At 41.4% G+C, this 17,982-nt stretch overlaps 1 protein-coding gene across 12 annotated transcripts in view; it reads left to right on the forward strand.

Annotated features, from left to right (window-relative positions):
* SPECC1 (sperm antigen with calponin homology and coiled-coil domains 1) overlaps window positions 1-17,982 on the forward strand; it is a 337,039-nt gene that overhangs the window by 43,360 nt on the left and 275,697 nt on the right. For 2 of the 12 annotated variants that reach the window (XM_072640013.1, XM_072640019.1), the window contains exon 2: window positions 1,078-1,184. The exons of the other annotated variants lie outside the window; for them this stretch is intronic. The gene's annotated coding sequence lies outside the window, so the exon portion shown is untranslated. The remainder of the gene's footprint in view (window positions 1-1,077; window positions 1,185-17,982) is intronic. 12 annotated transcript variants of the gene reach the window in all.

The following is a 17,982-nucleotide window of genomic DNA, read 5'->3' on the forward strand; positions in this document are numbered from 1 at the left end:
AATTGGGAGGCAATGTGCTGCGGTCAGTCAACAAGTATTTAAGCACCTCCTGAATACCTGGAACTGTGCTAAGCACTGAGGCTACAAAGAAGGCAAAAAAAAGTCGCTGCCCTCAGGGAGCTCCTATTCTAATACAACGTATAAATCTCTAGGAGACATATAGTATATGAAGGTAGTGGTAAGGGGGAGGACAGCCCCCATCTCTATTCATCATTTGCTTGCTCTCTGTAGGAGTAAAGGGGAGGGGATTCAGAGGACCCAGTGGAGTTAAATAAGACCGCAGTGTGAGGCTCCAGTGGACCCCCAGGCCACCATTTCTGCAGAGCCCAGTGCTCGGCCAGCCTTTCTGCCTCTGGTCCTTCCTTAGGGTTACTTTCTGTGGGTGGGCCTCCCCCAGCCCCCTGTCCCCTCCAACATTCACTCCTAAAGCAGCACCCCACCTTCAGTCAGTGGTAGCTACAGTCATTCCCCTCAACCCCAATAACACTCGGTTGATTTTCAGGATTTGAATCCCCCAGACACCTGCTCTTGTTGCTTCTTCCTTGGCTCAGGGGTTAAAATTGCCCCCTGTCATTGTTTCTCTTGTCCCATCGCTGCTCTTCTCCCCCCCTCTCCCCTCCCCCGCCCCTGTCCCTGCCCTTCTGTTTATTTGCCACTCACTTGGGTAGATCAGATTGGGACGAGGACTGATCAGGCCACCTAATGCAAGAATGTGAGGGTTTTTTGTGGCTTTGTGTGGTTTTTTTCTATTTGATACTGAGAGAAAAGATCAGCATGAAAAGAACCAGCCTACGCCTTTAAAATGGGCTTCATTTTTCTGCATTTCGACACAGGTACAAATTAAGTGAAAGCATAAATTCAGCTTAGCAGGATGGAAATATCATTTGCTCCCTTTCCCTAAGTGGTGTGTGTGTGTGTGTGTGTGTGTGTGTGTGTAGGGGGGGGGGGGGGGCACAGAGCCTGTGAGAGTGTGTGTGTTCTGAGTGTCAGGGCGCTGCTGAAGCCAGCCTGCTTCCGTATGTGAATCATTGCTCAACAAACTCTCCAGCTCACTGCACTGTGTGGTTTTCCTCCCAGGGAAGCACCAAACCCTGAAATAGACAGCCTGGCTTGCCCATGTCAGAAGTTAGAGAAAAGTAGTTCTCATTTTGGGACAGAAGAGAAAGAGAGAGAGAGCTCTTGCAGTAAGTAATTAATCGTTTATTTAAAAAAAAATGTTCAGCTAGAGATCAGAGCATCCAATAGCCATCAAGGGAAGAGGTGGTGGAGGTATGTTGGTTTCATCGTGGGTCACACAGTTTCCAGCAGCTGGTTGATATTGACGTTAGTCAGGTTGGTGTGTTCTCATCAGCAGCTGGTTGACATTGACATTACCCAGATTGGTGTGTTCACATTAACTGCTGGCTGATGTTGATGCCACCCAGGTTAATGTGTTCTCATCAGCAAGTCAATTTCTAATGTCTGGTGTCTTTGGTAGATGCTTCTGTTTTCTCCTTGGTAACTGGGCTCTACGATACATTTTCTGTTGCTTCAGAAAAGTAATGTGCTCCCTCCGCTTTGGTATTCTTCTTGAAAGTGAGGGGAATTTAATACAGATCACCCTCATGGGTTAATGTCCAAACTTCCTATGAAAGGCAGTAGTTTTTTTTAGACAAGTGCTGATTTGGAGAATTTGAATTTGGTTTGGCAACTAATCAAATGAGGAGAAACAGAATTAGGAAAAGTAGAGTAAGTAAAGGTGAAAAAGACAGCTTGAAGAGCAGTTGGGAGAACTGTTTTTTTCCCAGCAGAAAGAACCAGGGGCACTTCCTGCAACCTTGGCCATGAGGCTTAGAAAGAGCAAAATTCTGTCGGGAGAAAGGAATGGAGTGGGCTGCTGGGACTATAAAAGGTCCTGCAGCTGCTTAGAAACTCAGGGCTTGGGTCAGGCTGTGATGTGCCCTCTCTCCCACTCTGAGCTGAGGCTGAGTTGAGCAAGGCTCATGTTAGAAACATCTGGGTTGGGATCTGAAACCTGATGTCGTGAGCTTGGAAACCATATGGGCCAGATTTTCTGGGACAGTCCAGAATATTCAGTTCCATTCAGCGAGAAAGATAGGAAGAAAGGGAGGAATGAAGGGAAAAAAGAGAAGGAGAGAGAAGGAAGGAAAATAAATGAAAAAAGAAAAGAGAAAAGAAATAAAAGAAACAAAGAAAGAAAGGGGAAAAAAAGGAAGAGAAAGAAACACAGAAAAAGAAAATCCTTTGTGAGACCATTTCATTCTTTACCGCAAACACCTAGCATAGCACTTGGCACATAGTAGGTGCTTAATAAATTGTTGCTTGATTGATTCAGAAATTGTAGTCACTTCACTTATAAAGTCCTCTACCTATAAGGCATTTGAAAGTAGAATCTCAAGGCAATAGGGTGAGAAAAGGAGAGGCTTTTTTTCAAAGAGCTCTTACTTCAAGAAGGGAACCCATATAAATTGTTACTCTTATTATTTCTAATGATAATAGTTACAAGTATAATTAGGAATATTGCCATATATAAAATGTTGTTGTAGAAACATTACATTACATTATATTTTGCATGTATATGTATATTTATATTATATATATATATATATACAGGGAGAGAGAGAGAGAGAGAAAGATAAAAACTTTTTTTACTGATATCTCAAAGCACTTTTATCTAGTTCCTAACCAAGGCTCTCTCAGTAAGGTAGGGACATGTAATAAATCTTTCCATTCTTCCTCCAGAAATGCCCTTAAAACTTTCTTTTTCCATTTCCAATGCCTCACTTTATAGTTTTAGTGATTAATTTATTACCTTGGCTCAAGAAGTTTATATTATTAAGTCCTTTCTGTGAGAGACCTGTGCAGGGGAAAGAGCAGCAGATTTGGAATCAGAGGGCCTGAATTCCAATCCCACTGTCAATTAGTACTTAGAACAACATTTGGCAGGTGTGTGTGTGTGTGTGTGTGTGTGTGTGTGTGTGTGTGTGTTTACAGCTGATGTTTGTAAAATGACACTTTGTTGTGTGGGCAGTATGATAAAATTGGAGGCTAAAACCCAGGCACAAAGGGGTCGCCACCAGGAGGCTCTCTTTACTTTTCTTTCAGACACAGACTTGCCCCCACCTCTGGGCCCATGTGTACCCCAGTGTGGTCTGGGATTTAACTGTAGTGTAGGTAGCATTGAGAGAGAAGAATCCACCACTTCCAGAGTCATAGGGCAGAAGGTAAGTCTAGAGAGAGAATCCCAGGTAGGGCCAACCTGGAGTTTGGCTTAGAGAACAGACCCTTTGCTTTTTAGGATCCTCCTCTTTTTTAGCAGAGGAGAAAACTGAGGCCCAGAGTGAAAAAATGACTTCCTTAAAGTCACACAGCTCCTAAGTGACTGAGTCAGAATTAGAGCCCAGATCCTTCAACTTCAATTCCAGGGTCTCCTTCCACACTACTCTGCTGTGTCTTCATGCTGTCCAAGCCAGCAGAGTCACAAAGAAGGAGGGAAGGAATGGGCATTCAGCGCTTTCTGTATGCTGGGTACGGTGCTAAGTACTTTCACAGATATCTCCTTTGAGATAATTGAAGAAAAAAAAGATTCCATAACAAATGGTCAACAAAAGTTCTTACCTTTTAATTTTTTAATGCATTTTAAAATTTTAGTTTTAAAATATTTTTTCCAATTACATGTAAAAACAATTTTGAACATTCATTTTTAAAATATTTGAGTCCTAAATTGCCTCTTTCCGGCCTCTCTCCCTGAAACAGCAAGCAATTTGATATAGGTAAAATAAATTTTTATTGATTTTTTTATGTCATCAAAATTCCTCCTAGTATCTTTTAAACCCCTCCCCTCTGCATTTAGCACTTCAACTTAATCCAGTAACAACCTGAGAAACCTAGGGAGCTGGGGCTGTATTCCACAGGGCCTTTGATCCTCAAGAGGTAGGGGAACCTTAATGAATCTGAGTTATTTATCTTTCACATCAAGATGGCATCAATTGTTCTGAATTCTGCCAGCCTTCTTAAAAATAAACTGGATCACATACCCCTTCTTGTTTTTAGGCTAGGACTCTAAACGAACATCATCCATCCCTCCTTATTCATTTTTATGGGAGACCAGAGGAACGGGGGGGTGTCATCATTCCAGCCCCATGTGATTGGAATGGGAGAAAAGGGCTGTCACTGGCTGTCTCTCTCACCTGGGGAACAGTGGCTGTCACCATGGGGAGAGGCTACATCATCTGGGTAGCCATTCTGTAGTGACACAGTTATTTTTGTCTCTCAAATCAGAAAGCAGGTGACGTGGCAGCCCTTGCACTCTCTGTACCTTTTATGTGCGACTCCCGAGGATTGTCAGGGACATGTAATGACAGGGTATTGGAAAAGCACAGCTTGTGAAATCCTCCTTCCCCTTTGGAATGATTATAGCCAGAATTTTAAATACAGTGATACAGTGCAAGGAATACAAACTCTGGAGTCAGTAAGCCTAGGCTCAAATCCTGCCCCTGGCAGTGACTATTTGTGTGATTCTAAAGAAGCAAGTCACTACCCTGTACCTCAGTTTCCCCATCTGTAAAATGAAGAGGTTGAATTTGGTGGCCTTCCAGCTTTAAATCTATGATGCTCTGTAGGAATAGATAGCCTCTCAGTTCTGCTCCAGTTCTGCATCTGTGATATTCTAAGTTTCACACTACAGAAGGGTAAGCCAAACCATCCCTGGTTGCAAATACCATGTGCCCACTAAGTCCAGAGGTTTGCTTTCATGAGCTGCCAGGTGTCATAGGAAAAAAATACCTAAAGCTTGTGGGTTTTAAAAAAAGTAAAAACACCAGAAAATTTTAGGAATGCAAAAACAAAAAAATAGTCATCTCCATTCAGTCGTTAGAATTAATCCCATAACAATTAGAGAAACCAAGAAAGCTGGGGCTGAAATTCCATAGGACCTTTGATCCTCAAGAAGTGGGGGAGTGTCATTGCATCTGATTACTCACCTTTCATATCTAGATGGCATTGGCCCTTGTTCTGAATTCTGCCAGCCTTCTTGATGGAAGGGATGTTAATTGTTGAGAATTTGAACACCACCAAAAAAATCAATATGGAATATCCTCATTCTTTTTTTTTCTTCCTGTGCTATTATCCCTAATGGAAATTCCATAGTCCAGTTGCGAAGTTCTGGATCATATATTTGGAGCTAGTGGGAACCTAAGAGTCATCAGTTTACACCTGAAGAAACTGAGACCCTAAGGTAGTCAGTAGCAAAGCCAGAATTTGAACTCAGGCCCTCTTACTCTCAAGCCAGCCTACATTCCATTGTACTATGATGCCTCTGAGGTTGCCACCCTGGGAGAGCAGAATCCTTTCCTGGAGCAGGAAAGGAGCCTTGGGCTTGATGTAATCCTTAAGAAAATGTGTTTTTAACCACACATACATTGCAATAATGGAATCCTGCCTTTTGCCAGGTTTGAGATTTATCTTAGTTAATAAATTAGCCCCTATTTTCTTATGCTCAGCCAGAAACTCCAGATTCCTGTTGAGGAGTCTGCCATATACAGGGTTAGATGAACCTCCACCCCGAAGTGGCAGAAAGCACAAAATATCTTTTGAAAATTGGAGAAGTTTGTTAGAAAAATTGTGAGTGATGAGCAGAAATGCTAGTCCAGGGATTCTCACCTATTTTGTCCTGGACTCTATGAACTCCCCCTATGAGGAAAGTATTTTTTATTATTTATTATTAACTTTGTTTTAAAGTTTTGAGTTCCAAATTCTTTGCCTTCCTGTTACCCATTTGAGAAGGTAATCAAAATTAGATCGATTAATTATATGTGTGAAATCATGCAAAACATTTCATTATTAGTCATATTGAAAAAAAGAAAAAGAAAGCAAAAATATTTGTACCTGAGAGTTCAATTCTCTCTCTGGAGAGGAATAGCAATTTTCCTGACGAATCCTTCCACATTGTCTCAGATCATCAGTATAACAGTAACCAAATCTTTCACAATTGACCATTGTTACAATGTTGCTATTACTGTGCACTATAATCTCCAGGTTCTTCTTATTTCACTTTACATCAGTTCATACGGGTCTTCTCATGTTTTCTCTGAAATCCCCCCCACCCAGTTATTTCTTCTACCACAGTAGTATTCCATCACAGTCATATACCACAATTCGTTTGGCCATTCCCCAGATGATGTAAATTCCCTTGATTTCTAATTCTTTGCTACCACAAAAAGAATTGCTATAAAAATGTTTGTACATGTAAGTCCTTTTCCTTTTTCTTTGATCTCTTTGGGGTACATGTATAGTAGTGATATTGCTGCATCAAAGAGTGTGCATCATTTTATAGCCCTTTGGGCCTAGTTCTAAATCATTTTCCAGAATTGTTGGATCAGTTCACAGCTCCACCAACAATTCATTAGTGTACCTATTTTTTTCCCCTCATCCTATCCAGCATTTGTCATTTCTGATTTGTGTGGGGTGGTGCCTCAGAGCTGTTTTAATTTGCACTCTCATTGGAATTGATTCAAAGAGAGAAGAATACATGTGCACACATACATACATACATACACACACACACACACACACACACACACACACTCATTTGTGTATAGAAATCTAACTTACCTAATAAGGAAATAGGGGAAGTAGATAAGAGACCTGGGGAGGGGAGGATGATAAAAGGGAGAGCAGATTAAGGGAGACAATGGTCAGAAGCAAAGCAGACTTTTGAGAAAGGACAGGATAAAAAAAGAGAGAAGGATAAATAGAAGAAAACAAGGGTGGAGGAAAATGCACAGTAATCAAAACTGTGAATGGGAATGGGATGAGCTCACCTATAAAAGAAAAAGCAGCTAGCAGAATGGATTAGAAACCAGAATAGAATAATATTTTGTTTTCAACAGACCCCTTTGAAACCAAAAGACACACACAGAGTTAAAATAAAGGACTGGAGCAGAATCTAATATACTTCAGTTGAACTAAAAAAAAAAAGGCAGGGGTAGCAATCATGTTCTCACACAAAGCAGTAGCAAAAATAGACCTAATCAAAAGAGATAATCAGGGAAAATACATTTTGCTAAAAAGTACTGCAGACAATGAAGAACATAAAAAACTTTTACAGCAAGTTTCTCCGATAAAGGCTTCATTTCTAAAATATATAAGGAACTGAGTCAAATTTACAAAATTAAGAGTCATTCTCTAATTGATAATTTGTCAAAGGATATGAATGCAGGGCATTTTTTAGAAGAAGAAATAACAGCTATTTATAGTCATATAAAAAGCTCTGTCACTATTGATGAGAGAAATGCACTCCAATTCATCCTCCATTCAGCTGATAAACTCATTTTTCTCATTGTAATTTTGACCACATCACTCTTCCCTACTCAAAATACTGTGGTGCCTGCCTCCTACCTTCAGGGTTCAATATTTATAGAGTCCTCTGTTTGGCATTTAAAGCCCTTCTTATAATTTATTGTCCTCCATGGATTCTATGATGCAGCTACATTGACCTACTTCCTGCTTCTCTCACATGACCCTCCATCTCCCATCTCTGTGCCTTTGCCCTGGCTGTCTCTAATGCTGATAATGCTTTCCCTTTTCACAGCCATCACCTTGCTTCTTTTAAGAAAGCTCAAATTCCTCTTTTACAACCGGCTTTTTCTGATCCCCTCGGCTGTTAACACCTGAGATCACTTTCCACCTGTAGGTACATAATTGTTTGCATATTATCTGTTTTTGTTTTTCTTTGTATCCACTGTACTTACCATGTAGTAGCTTGGCACTTAATAGGCGTCTGTTGACTAACCAGTCCTCTTGCTTTGTCTTATACATGGCATTCCTTTTCTGAGCCTTTCCACAGGCTTCCCCCTAGACCTGGAATGTCCATCCTCATCCTCAATTTCCTTCAGAGTGCCATTTAAACACTACCTTCTGAATTGGGCATCCAGGTGGTGCGGGATAACGTACCAGTGCAGGAGTCAGGAGGACCTGAGTTCAAATCTCACCTCAGACACTTGACACTCACTAGCTGGGTGACCTTGGGCAAGTCACTTAACCCTAATTGCCTCATCCTGGGTCATCTCCAGTCATCCTGATGAATATCTGGTCACTGGATTCAGATGGCTCTGGAGGAGAAATGAGTCTGATGACCTGCACAGCCCTCCCTCACTCAAAACAAAGTCAATTGCAAGTCATGTCATTATTTCTCTGATGGCATGGTCTTCTTTGGTAACAAAGGATGAACACACACACTTTCTGAATTAGGCTGATCTGTACCTCTTACCACCTTCCCAACTGCTGCTGCTGCCTTCCTTCTACAAATTATCTCATATTTAGATAGATAGATAGATAAGTAGACAGATAGATATGAGGTAATATATATGTATGTATGTATATATATGTATGTGTACATATGTATGTGTTTTATAAAATCTTTTATGTATACATGTTGTCTGCCACAATAGAGTATGTTATTTGAGGGCAGGAAGTGTTCAGTTTTTGTTTTTGTATCCTCAGAGCCTGGCACACAGTAGGTCTTTAATAAATGATTCTTGATTGATTTGAAAATAATTGCTTTCATGACATCTAACAAAGAAGGAAAATGCAATTTAAAAGAATTTTCAAGTCAGAATATTTTTTCAGCCCTGTCACTTAAATGGGAAGAAAAAACTTCCTTTTTCAAACATTGCAGTGGGTGAAAATTGGTAGCTTTTAGAATGAGAGTGTTGGCAGTGTTCCACAGCCCTCAGACCCAGGTTGGGAGAGGATAGAGAGTGGGCAGGCTGTGGTGGCTGATTCGAGCCTAGTTTAAAAGAGACTATGGAAATGGCGTCCCACGTCCCAGAGCCAACACTGCAGCAGCTTCACAGGGATATTTCTCAGTCCTGTAGCAATGGCGGACAGTTGGACACCTGAAGAGATGTGGGCATGAGGAATGTGGAAACAGGAGAGTAGAGGGTTGAAGTAGAATCATAGACATGGAACTGGAAAGGTCACCAGAGGCCATCTACCTCAGTGTCTTCATCTGAGAGTTGAGAAAACTGAAGCCCAGGGAAGTGTGACGCCACTTATCCAGGTTACTTAGGTATTATCTTGACTATTTTATAGTTGAGGAAACTGAGGCTTAGAGAGATTAAGTAACATGGGATCGTAGGTCTAGAGCTGGAAGGGGCTGAAGAGGGCATCTCTTTCTAAGCCCCTCATTTTACACTTGAGGAAACTGAGACCCAGGGAGATTGTCACTTGTCATACAGATAGCAGGTAGGATTTGAACTGATATCCTTTGACTCTTGAGCCTTAATGCTCTTTTCAAAATAGCATGCCCCCTCTAATTTATTTTTTAGGGAAATTTACAATTAGTGGGAATTCTCAATGTGTATTTTAGAAAAGTGTTATTTATACTGTGCGAAAAGTCCAAATTTCAAAAATCCCTCCACTTGGTCATATCAAAGGACTCTCACTTGGTAAGTGAAAAATTAGGGAGAGGCTGTGACAAAGCGGAGACTCAGGAAGGTGTGTCATCTAGAGAATTTTGATGAAACCACGGACGGGCGGAAACCCATTTGAACTCTGCTCTAATGTGGAGCCCACAGGAAAGAGGAGGCAATGTTTCATTGGTTACAGAGATGGCACAGTGCTCATTAAGAGTCTTCTGAATGGATTATTGCCCCTTGCAAGGATCTGTGTCTCATATGACTCTGTGGGCTGTTGTCCTATTAAATGAGCAAGGACTCTGACCATAGGACCAGAACTGGGAAACACTCACATTCTCATCCTCCTCCATCTATTTCTCCGGTAAGACAGGCAAGTCACTTTAAAATTTTTTCTTGTTTTTTTAGGTAACTTTTAATTTTTTTTTCTGTTATAGTAGTATACAGATAATATTATACAGTTAATAAGGGGGATGAGAAGACTCTAGGTTGAGAAATGAAAGGGACCTTGGAGACCATCTGGTCTAACCCTCTCATTTTATGGGTCAGGAAACTGAGGCTCAATCATTCAGCAAACTTATTGTGTATATGGCACTAATAGGGATAGGGAGCCTAGGACCTCGAGGCCTCTAGGTCCTCAAGTTTTGGATTCAAAAGGCTGTACTTGAGAACCTAGAGGGCCCCATGTGGCCTCAAGGTCACAGGTTCCCCACTCCTGTAGATTCCATTTCAGGTATGAGTTCAACTAGAATGGGCACTGAGGTCTGTCCTTCCCAACTCTCAACTTCTGTACTTGTGTGTATTCATTAAGTGCCTACTGTATGCCAAGATCTGTGCCAACGGCTGTGAGGATACCGACATAGAAAGAAAAGAAACCATTTCTGCCCCCAAGGAAATCAAGTGATTAGCTCAAGATCAGACAGATAATATGTATCTGAGGAAGGTTTTAAATTCTTTTTCTTTTTATTCTCAATCAATGCAACTTTAACAAATCAGAATACTTTTTAATGGTGTAAAAACAGTCGGTGTTCAGTGTGGTGATTATAAAATCTTAGACTTGGGGAAAACTCAGTTCAATTCAACAGTCAATTCAATTCACAGCCACTGCTATGTGGAAAAGATGGAGCTGGGCTCTGTGCAGAGGAAGAAAAAAAATGGAGGTATTGTCTACCCTCAGGGAGCTTACACTTCTACTGTGCAATTAAATAAAAGAATACAGTTGTTTTTGCTGCATGCTTTAATAAGCTTCCAAGAAACAAAAGTTCCCAACAGTCAGCAAGAGAAAAATCATTTTCTGCATGGTGAGGCATTGGTCATCCACTGGCAATTGAAACCAGTACAGGAAAGTGGACTAATTTTGGTGTCAGAAAACCTTGGTTTGAATCTGCCTTCTGAAGCCTCCTTTCCTGTGTGACGTTGGACAAGTCGCTTAACATTTGTGGGTCTCAGCATCCCCCTCTAAAATTGAGCAGGTTAGAACAGATCACCTTACAGAATTCTTCTGGCTTTAGACCTAACAATCCTCTCTGACCCTCAGTTTCTTCCATCTATAAAATGAGGAGCTGGACAAAATGACCTTTGAGGTCCCTTCTACTCTGGATGGTCCTCTTTCTGGTGGGTAGCAAAAGGGCTAACTTTGGCTTATTTTTAAAAAGCCCTGCAAGAGTCCTAGAAGAAAATTCAGTCCCAAGGAGTAGCCGAAGCATAGGTCATGAATTTCATTTCCTCAAAGAGGAGGTCTGCAGTTTAGGGGGAGCTCTGAGCAAGGAAATTCAAAAGCTGTTTCAACTTGTCAGTTGCGGGGATATCCCACTATGGAAAATTCCATCCCTCCTGGGATTTCCTCACTCAGCTGCCTCCAGGGACACCTGGAGGGGGTTGCCAACTTTAAATCTGCCCTTTCTGACTTGGTGAAGGAGATGGTGGATGCCTAACCCACTACTTCTCTTTTCCAAGAACATTGAGAATTGGCTTATTATTCTGTGTAGCCTCCCAGAGGGTTGCTAGATCTGTCTCCTCCGCCCCCCCTCATATTTACAGCTTTGGGACAGTTGGGGAAGTGGAATCTGCCGTTGCAATTTCATGTTCCTTTTTTAGAGTGTTTGGAAGATCTGTAAAAATACCAGAGGGAAACTTAGCTGTGTGCGAGCGAGCGTGCGCACACGTGTGTGTCTGTGTGTCTGTTTTGTCTGCATGTGTGCGCATATTTAGGTGATTTAGGGTATAGTCTAGGATTTTCCCAGAGGGCACTTGGACTTCAGCCATCTGGGTGGCAACAGAACCTATAATTTCTTTACTCCTCCTAGAAGGGCTGGAGGAAAGTGAGATGGGACCCTTCTAAGGCTCCTGCCTTGGGAAGCATCTCCCCAAGGCTCATGGCAGTCCTGTGGGCAATCAGCCCCACCTCATTCAGGTGTCACAGTGAAGGCCTAAAAAATCAGGAAAGGATGCATGTAAGGAGAGGAGGCAACCGGTTAGTTTTGATATGCTTGCTTCCAGCCTTGTTAAACCTGCGTCTAAGCAGCCTGTGGGCTCCATTCATCTCCCCATTTCAAAGCCTGCTGACACAGATTCCTTTGTGGCAAAGGTACTTTCTGGAGGCACTTTGAAATCCTCTATAACTAGGAAGTGCAGAGTGCTGGACTTTATTGGAATTGTACAAGAGTGGTTAATCAGGAAAGGGCCTCTTTAAGGAAGCTGGTAATGTCAGTAAAGAGGAGGAAGGATGAGTGGATGCCTGATCCTGGAGGTTTGATGGCTGTGGAGACCAGCACTGTGTTCTAGGATGATGGTGTAAAGGAAGGAGACACTCCAGAACTCACATGAGTGTTAGTTACCCTTTTAAGTAGGCATCAAGGGAGGCTAGAGTATGATTCCCACAATGCAATGCTGCTGTTGCTCAGATAGTTTTGGGAAGATTTGTGCTTTTGGAGATTGAGGGTCTAGGTTCAAATCCTGGCTTTCCCCCTTACTATTTGTGTGACCTTGGAAAAGTCACAACCTCTCTGGTCTCAGTTTCCTCAATGGTAAAACAAAGACTTGGATTAGATAATTTCTAAGGCCCTTCTGGTTCTAAATCTATTTTCTTCCCTGGGATTTGCCTTCTAGGCTAATTTATATATTTACAGTAGGAAAGGAGCTTAGATATCATCTGCCCCAAGCCTCTCATTTTATAGATGAGGACAGTGAGGCAGAGGAAGATTGACTTCTCCAAGGTCACATAGCAGGATTGGAAACTAGGTCCCCCTAGTGCGGAGCCTGGGCCCTTTCACTGTACAATTCTGAAAACCATCCTTCTTTCTTTATAGCTATACTTTGGCTTTATTATTTTTTTTAACCAAAAATGGTATAGCACAGCATATTCTCCCACCTGATTCACCAGACTTGGCATTGAATCCCTTCTGACGGTTGCCAGAAGGGCAACTCGGGCCCTCCCAGGATGAAGTCTTGCCTCCATGGAGAACAGTCTAAAGAATGTGCCGTGGGCTTGCAAGGCAGTTCCAAATTTGAGGAGTCCCACAATATTTTGAGCAAAGGCAGCCTTGTTGGAATGAGTTCTTGGATGCCCTAGGTTTTGACAGGAACAAAGACTCCTTCAAATATAGGTGTCCTGGTAAATATGCATATATGTGTTATATAATATATGAACGTATCTCTATCAATCTATATATATATCATTCTCATTACCTTGTAATCACACAACATGGCAGAGGCAGTGTGGTGCAGTAGGAAAGCACAAATACTAGTTAACCTTGGGTAAGACCCTTCCTTCTGGGTCTCCCTTTCCTATAAAGCGAGGTGATTGCTATAGATGGTCTTAGAGATCCCTTCCAGCTGGAGAGCTAGGATCCCATCAACTCCTGCTTCCTAATAGCTGTGTGACTTTGGGCAAGTTACTTCCCTTTTCTGGATCTCAGTTTTCTCACCTGCAAAATGGGAGTAGTGGACTTGAGGACCTCTAACGCCTTTTCCAGCTCTAAATCTCTATCCTGTCCTGTCCATAAACACCCCAGGGTAGTAGCTTTAGCAGTGCTCTGGTTCCCACAAAAGAGGGCACCTAAAAGATAAGACTTCTTCTGGAGTAGTTGGTTGGGGCTGCCAATTTTGCTTGGGGGACTCAGTTTTGATCAGCAGAAATATGCAATGTAATGGGTTTGAGTCTTCCTTCTGCCCTTCACTGACTGTGTGACTCTGGGTGAGTCATTTGACCATTCTGTGCCCCCAAACAACTCCCTTGGGTTAATGATTTGGATTGATAGAGGGGTCCCTCCCCACACTGTGCTAATAAGTCTGGACAAAAATTAAATGAAGTAAAATGTTACAATTTGAGGAGCCTGCCCAAAGAGAAAATCGTAGACCTGCTACTTTGCCACATCCGCCTGTCTCTAAAGTTAAACCAAGAGACAAGCTCCCAGGGAGCTGAGTGTACAGTCTTACTTAGACAGGAAGGAGACATAGGAAAACTCACAAATTAAGCTGATTTTTCTCTTGGCAGCCTTTTTTGAAGAACATAGTAATTTTAAAAATATACTTTTGCTCTTATTAAAGTCAGAAAGGACCATTGCCTGGTAGCAGTTTCTCTCTGTGTGTATATACAAATGTAAATGTATCCAGAATATATATACATATATATATATATACATATATATATACATATATATGTAATGTATAATTATATATTTTTGATCTTCATAACAACTCGGTGAAGTGGGTACTATTATTTTCCCCATTTTATAGATGAGAAAATTGAGACCCAGAAAAGTTAAGTGACTTGTACAGGGTCACACAGCTAGAAAGTATCTGAGATCCAAAGTGTATAGTGCCTCTACTTGGGTGTATGATTTGCTGTCTTGAATGGCTGGGCACTTTGTGCCTTTTTTCATCTCCTGTTCCTCTTCACCTTTGTCCCTTGTATGTGCCATAGATTTATTAGGTTTAGTAAAACAGCATAGTTTCGCTCTGGCCAGAGCCTGAGGCATGCAAGAAGTGGAAGGTTTGGCTACTGGCAGAGGAGCCCACATCTCCAAAACTTATTTTAGGGCTTCTGCCCTACCCCCAACTCCAGGTGTGCTTTATGGAGGATGTTGCAATGAAGCCTGCACCTTCCCAAGATCCTCTTTATCATGTGAATGAGTTAGAGCAAGAACAGAAGCCTAGGCAAAGCATCTGTACCATGGTCACTGTCTGCCAGAAAAAACCCCAAACCAAAGTAAAACAAGACCCACCCCTGGATTCTGGCCATTTCTGAGTTCACTGTTTCCCTACAAAAGAGACTAGACTTTCTCTTCTGTAATGTAGTTGTTCATTTTCAGTTGTGTCCAACTCTACATGACCCCATTTGGGGTTTTCTTGACAGAGATACTGGAGTGGTTGCTATTTTTTCCAGCTCATTTGATAGATGAGGAAACTGAGGCAAGCAGAGTAAAGTGACTTGCTCAGGGTCACAAAGCTAGTGAGTATCTGAGGTTAAATTTGAATTCGTATCTTTCTGACTCCAGGCCCAGAACTCTATCCACGGAGCCACCGAGCTGTTCCCTTATCAAGCATTATAACTGTCCATATTACACAAAACAGACATGCCCACACCCTTGAGAACATCACCAAATAAACCGTACTGGGCAGATCTGGAGTACCATCACAGACAAAACTTGTTCACAGTTACCCAGACATCGCATTAGTCCATGAAGACTGAAGGACATTTTGATAGATGTTGTAATCTCTAAACTTGGTGAAGTAAAAAGCTTTCAGACTATAGAGACTTATTAGCAGAAGAAATTGAAGCTCTGTGGGAGCAAGATCATCTCTACCATCCTCTCTGTTACTGGGGTTGTCCTGGAGACAGTGGTGCACATACTTGTAAAACCTGGTCTTCTCTGATCAGTGACCAACCACGATTCGAGAGACCTGATGATGATCTGTGCTACCCACCTCCTGACAGAAAGGTGGTGGACTCAGCATTCAGAATGGTATATACATTTTTGGACATATACAATCAATATGGGAGTTTGCTTTACTTGACTATGCATATTTGTCCAAAGGTTGTCTTTTTTCCAATGATGGGGGAGGTAAGAGAGAAAGAAAAATGAGACTTTTGGTGGAAAAAAATGGCTGCTCTTTTCTCGCATCTTTTCCTTTAATCAGATAGAGAAGAAATACTTTTATACCATCATAGCATTCAGTGTAGACAGAATCAGACATCTCAGGATTCTTTGTCCTTTGTGATTAGATATTTTGCCCATCCAATCATTTTGTTACTAAATTGTGATTTAGAGTTTTAAAAAGATTATTATTCAAATTTGTTACTAAGTATCTACCACTTGCAAGTTGATCTGCCAGGTGCTAGGGATATAAAGATCAAATGACATAGTTCGAATAAGGCATATAACTCAGATGTCAATTACATACAGTGTAACATGGTGATGCACAAAAAGGTCCAGGTAAAATAATGTAGGAAAATCAACACTGGTGGGGAAAAGCTTGTATCAGAGGATGGAAATCTAGGAAGGTTTAGAAAAGGAAAAGGTGGCACCTCAGCTAAGCCTTGAAGAAAGAGAAGAATCTGAAAGAGGACCTTTAAGAAGTAGGAGACAGTCTGCCCAAAGGCACAAAATCAGGAGAAGATATTTTAAGTCTACAAAAGGGTAGGTAGTCTGATGTGACTGGGACATAGAGAGTAAAAATGGGACCAATGTGGCAAAGTAAAGCCATAAGGAGGACAGCTAGGTGGCACAGTGGATAGAGCACGGGACCTGGCATCAGGAACACCTGACCTCAAATACTTCCTAGGTATGTGACCCTGGACAAGTCATTTCACCCTATTTGCTCAGTTTCTTTATCTGTCAAATGAGCTGGAGAAGAAAATGGCAAACCACTCCAGTATCTTTGCTAAGAAAACCCCAAATGGAGTCACTAAGCGTCAGACATGACTGAAACGACTGCACAATAAGAGCAAGGCTATATAAAGACAGGTTGGAGTGAGATTGTGGATGGCCTTAAATGTCAGGGGAGGCAGTTTTTATTTTATCCTGTTCATAATGGAATGCTTTTGAGTAAGGGAGTAACATGAGTAGCGTTTTGTATTAGGAAGATAATTTTGATGGTTATGAAATGCATGTGTTAGAAAGGGAGGGGGGTACTGGAAGCAGAGACACTATATGGAAGGATGATACTAGGGTCCAGGTGGGGGCATTGATGAATGATGGTCTGAACTAGGATCACAGGAGAGTGAATCAAGAGAAGTAATACATTTGAGAGATAGTTTGGCACCTAATTGGATGTGAAGACTTTGAAAAAATAAGGAAGAGAAAGAGTCAGAGATGATGCTTTAATTTTAAGACTGGGTGACTTGGCAGACAGTAATGCCATGATCAGAAATAGGGGAGTTGGGTGGAATAGTAGGTTTAGGGGTAAGGCAGTGAGTTCCATTTTGGACCTGTCCAACCTGAGGTGCTAACAAGCAGAATATTCTATTGGAGATATGATACTAGGAAGAGGGGGAAGATCTCAGGGTTGGATGAATAGATTTGGGAGTCATCTGTATACAGGTGATAATTGAAACCATGGGAATGAATGACATCACTGAGAGAGAGAGTATTCAGAAAGAAGAACATAGGTCCTAGGACAGAGCCTTTAGGGGTTTATTCCCTCTTAAAAGGTGAGAATGAAGAAGATGTGGTCATCCAGGTGAGAGAGGAAAATCAGGAGCAAATAGCAAAACAGTACCACTGAAGTGCAGGGAGAAAGAGAGTATCCAAGATAGTGAAGTTAGAAAATCAGTAGTAAAAGCTAAAAGTGTGAAAAGCAACAGTAAAGTTGGGGGGGAGTGAGATATAATATCTGAGAGAGTTAGTATTGTTGTGTTACATTGGGTTAGGTCTAGACCTTTAACAAGCCCCCATTACCAATTTCCTGAACTAAACAATTGTTAACATACCAGCCACTGTGTGTGTTGTTTTCCTGGTTCTGCTCATTTCATTCTGCATCCGTTCATATCAGTCTTCCCATTTTTTTTTGTATTTTTCATTCTCATCTTTTGTTATGGTGTAATAATTCTCCATTACATTCACTTACCACAACTTGATTAGCCATTCCCTCATCAGTGGGCACCTACTGTTTTTCCATTTCTTTGTTCCAACAAAAGCACTGCTATGATTATTTGGATTTACATGGAACATTTTTCTCTCTTTTTTTCCTTTTTCTTTCAATTTAAAAAATTTCCTTAGCCTATCTCTGGGTCAAAGGGTAGAGAGCTCTTAGTCCCCCTTTTTTAAAGCATCATTCCAAATTCTTTCCCAGAATAGTTAGACCAGTTCATAACTCCACCCATCCTGCTTGTCTTTTCATATCACCTTTGACATTGACTGTTCTCCTGCCCATCCTCTGTTAATGTACTAGTTTTGTAGGCATTTTCTAATAAAAGTCACTTTCCAAAAGAAAGCTGAATTCAGTGAACCAAGAACTTCATTTGATATTGTGAATTCTCCACTTAGTCAAATGTCTTCACAGCCAGGCAGCTGCCTAAACATCATATGAGATAATATAGTTCAAACCTTTCATTTTTCACTTG

Source organism: Notamacropus eugenii, chromosome 2 (genome assembly GCF_028372415.1).
Source record: "Notamacropus eugenii isolate mMacEug1 chromosome 2, mMacEug1.pri_v2, whole genome shotgun sequence".
Lineage (NCBI taxonomy): Eukaryota > Metazoa > Chordata > Mammalia > Diprotodontia > Macropodidae > Notamacropus > Notamacropus eugenii.